This window comes from Takifugu flavidus, chromosome 17 (assembly GCF_003711565.1).
Source record: "Takifugu flavidus isolate HTHZ2018 chromosome 17, ASM371156v2, whole genome shotgun sequence".
Taxonomy (NCBI): domain Eukaryota; kingdom Metazoa; phylum Chordata; class Actinopteri; order Tetraodontiformes; family Tetraodontidae; genus Takifugu; species Takifugu flavidus.
Genome location: NC_079536.1, coordinates 9,541,741 through 9,545,962, shown reverse-complemented (window position 1 = coordinate 9,545,962; position 4,222 = coordinate 9,541,741). Strand labels below are relative to the sequence as shown.

General features: G+C 43.7%; 1 pseudogene; it reads left to right on the top strand.

Moving 5' to 3' along the window:
• Nucleotides 1–2,045: 2,045 nt before the first annotated feature.
• On the top strand, nucleotides 2,046–3,932 carry LOC130514262 (uncharacterized; annotated as a pseudogene).
• Nucleotides 3,933–4,222: the final 290 nt, after the last annotated feature.

The window sequence follows — 4,222 nt, the reverse complement described above, 5'->3', positions numbered from 1 at the left end:
AGCAACTCTTGAGATGATATCTTTCTACGCATCATCTTTGTGCTCTTGGGGAGACAATGTCGGTATCTTGAAAGATGCAATCGCATTCCATAGCAAGATTAGACACATTGTCCTAGACAGCATTTTCTATCTGCATCCACAGACATCTTCATGTGGCATCTGACTGATGATAAAATACTGTTTCTGTTTGTCACTATGACTCAAACAAAATTCATGCCATTATCCACGGTCCCAGGTAGTGGAAGGACTGGAGGAGCAGGTGATGGTGGCAGGTTTGATAAAAAAAGGAAAAAGCCTGGGACTACAAGAGGTAAGAATGTGTGGAAGCTGAACATTGTGACAAATATTATGTGCTATTGTGCATCAGAGGAGATACAATCATGGGACCTGAGCCTCTGCCAAGTTGCTGGATCACGCACCAGGTAAATCAGTACTGTACAGAGGATTGGTTGACTAAAAAATCTGATAATTTCATTCCCAAATTCTTATTTATTTTGAAGTTCATCTTGCCATCCAATGCAATTTAACCCTAATTTACTTACATCAAAATAGGTTTTTAGCAGCGATCCACCCTTTTTACAGCTGCTTTTTCATCTCCACAGGAGGCTTTCCACGATACAGACTTTATGCATAAAAAAATGTCTGACAAGTTAGTGAAGCAGCATCATTCCACATTTTGGTGATGCAGCTGACAAACTGGAATAATGATGCTACATCTGCCTTCTAATACATAGGGTGGATTTTTGAATTTGAGTATTTTTCATACATAGTTGAGACTCTGCTCCTCGGGCATCCCGTTCACTGAGCTCAACTGTGCTCATCTTGTTCCTGGTAAAAAAAAAAAAAAAAGCCTTTTTAATTGTTTGGTGAGTTTGCAGGAAAATTAATGAATAAAACATTCACAATAATAAATGTCACATGATGTAAAAAGGAAAAAAAAAGAAATGCCTGCCCCCCAGGTAGTTGAAGCTATTTTAAGAAAAAAGAGACCATATCTGATTTTCACTGCCAGGTTCAGACCTGTTCTTATGCCAGCTCCACAGAAGCCTACAGATGCACAGAATATATATACTGTATATTTACCCATAGGTCTTGTGATGAGTGTTCAAGCAGGCTTAGATCCAACATGAACTTCTCTTTTCCCAGCAGTAAATAAGCCTGGAATGCAAGGAGATACAATAAGGCAGGCACACAATGCATGGGGTATTGACGAAACTGTTCCAACTTTGTGCAGTCCAGAGCAGGGGAAGTTTTAAATTCAGTCATAGCAATCAAGAAAATGCATGACCCCATAAGGCTTCTGGGTTTTTTTTAGTAAATTTTGATGCCCTTCTAAGCCACCTACTGTGGAACTGACAGTAAAAATAAACTGGATGTCATCATATGTTTAAGAGTGGTTTTCAGATTACAGTTAAGGCTAGAAAAAGTAATAATACAAAATAATAATATAATAAAAATGACTAGTCATCTTTGTTGTACAATATTTACACTGCTCAAAAAATTAGAGGAACACTTCGAAAACACATCAGAGCTAAACGGGGGCATAATGATCTTGAATATCGTTCCTGATAAAAAGTAGGTGATGTATTAGCAACAAAATGATGCCACACAATTTGATAGAAATGAAAATGATCACCCCTGTATAGAGGGGGAAAATCAAAGACACCCCAAAAATGAAAGTGAAAAGATGATGCAGCAGACTGGTCCATTTTGCCAAAATGTCATTGTAGCAACTCAAAATGATTCTCAGTAGTTTGTGTGGCCCCCATGTGCTTGTACGAATGCCTGACAACATTGGGGCATGCTCCTAATGAGACGAGGAACGGTGTCCTGGGGCATCTCTTCCCAGATCTGGACCAGGGCATCACTGAGCTCTTGGACAGTCTGAGGATCAACCTGGCGGCGCTGGATGAACCTAAACATAATGTCCTGGAGATGTTCTATTGGGTTTAGGTCAGGTGAACGTGGGGGCCAGTCAATAGTATCAATTCCTTCATCCTCCAGGAACTGCCTGCATGACCCCATGAGACCTCCTGGTACATTGGACCTCCTGGTCCATTGGACCTCCTGGTCCATTGGACCTCCTGGTCCTGGTCCATTGGACCTCCTGGTCCCACTGCACCACCGTAGGTTCTGACAATGGGTCCAAGGATTTCATCTAATAGCAGTCAGGGTGCCATTATCTAACCTGTAGAGGTCTGTGCGTCCTTCCAGGGACATGCCTCGCCAGACCATCACTGACCCACCACCAAACTGGTCATGCTGCCAGAAGTTTGACTGATAGGTCCAAATCCAATGCAAAAATGCACAGAATTCACAATATAACCTTCACAATACATTTCCCTCTGTTGACAACCCCAACGGAGCCAACCCCTTCTCCATGGCAAAAAAACAGGATACATCTTTGTCTGACACACAACGGGGAACATGGGTGGAAAACTTTTCAGGCAGGGAGCTTATACAAACCAAAGAAGAAGTGCTTGTCAAAGGTCTGAATTTTTCAGTCATCCCTGAAGAGGTACCAATTGTCAAACTCATCACAGCCACGGCCACAGCCATCAGAAACAATAAACTCCCGGAAGCAGAACAGATTAGGCTAAAGGTAACGGCTGCATTAGCTAGTGCAAAAACTCCAACCTCCAATATCACAAACGAGAAAAAAAGGACATCACCGTCTTACCAGCTGACAAAGGTAGGTGCACGGTCCTACTCAATACCACTGACTATGACAGCAAAATAATCAATCTCCTGAAAGACACCAATACATATGAGAAACTCAAGCGAGACCCTACCAGCTCATAGAAGAAAAAAGTGGTAGATTTACTACATAAACTGGAAAAGGAGCAAGCCATTGACAGACCACAATACTACTGCCTATATCCAGGAGAAGCTATCCCTTGCATTTATGGATTGCCCAAGATCCACAAACAAGGAACCCCTCTCAGACCAATAGTAAGTAGCATCAATTCTGTAACATATAACATTTCCAAATACTCGGCCTCCATCTTGTCTCCCATGGTTGGCAACACCCCACACCACATCAAAAACTCCCAAGACTTTGCAAAAAAGGTTAGTGGACTCAAACTACATCCAGAAGAGACTATGGTATCCTAGGACGTCACGTCACTTTTCACGTGCATCCCTACCACCAGCGCAATAGACACCATCCACAAGAGTCTTCCAGAAAGAACAGCCTTAACACCAGCCCAAATCTGCACCATGCTGGACCTGTGTTTGAACACCACCTATTTCCAGCACAGAGAAGGCTTCTACAGGCAGAAACATGGCTGCACCATGGGTTCACCAGTATCCCCCATAGTTGCCAATCTATACATGGAGAAGGTGGAATCCCAGGCCCTGACATCCTTCACAGGAAGCCACTGGTTCAGATAAGTGGATGACTCCTGGGTCAAAATTTGAAGAATTAGAAGCATTCTCAAATCGCCTCAACAAAACAGACGAGCATGTAAAGTTCACCCGGGAAGATGTAAAAGGAAACAGTCTGGCCTTTCTGGACTATGCAGTCAAGATCACTGACACAGAAACCTCACCATTGAAGTCTGCAGAAAGCCTACACATACCGACCAGTACCTCCAGTTTGACTCTCACCACCCACTGGAACACAAGTTGGGAGTGATCAAAACCCTCCAACATCGGGCCAAAGAAATACCCACCACATCCCAAGGCAGGAAGAAGGAACAGGATCACATTAAGGCAGCTCTCAAAACATGTGGTTACCCAGAGTGGGCTGTCAGCAAGATCTCAAAAAAATGAGACCCCAGCAAGGAAGAGGAGGGGAAAAACAAACGCCACAGTGTTTCAATCCCTTATCTGTCTGGGGTCTCTGATAAATTTAGGAGGATCTCCCAAAAACATGACATACCGGTTCACTTTAAACCAAGCAACAGAGCATGTTACACCCGAAGGACAAGAAACCAAGACATAAACAATGTAATGTTGTTTATGCTGTACAGTGCCAGGAGGAATGCAAGGAACCGTATGTGGCAGGGCGTGGCCTGCCCTCCGAACGGGTGTCCTATGGAGGTAGTGCCTTAATTGGTGGGTGGGGAGAAAAGGTTTATATAAGGCACTGCCTCCAGCTGATCTTAGTTGTTTTTCCCGCTTCGACGGTACGGCGGGGTTGCGGCTTATCTGGGCGGTTCGACCAATAAACTGTTTCACAGCGCGAGCATGCTGTTTGGCAGCGCCAAGAAGGTTGGTG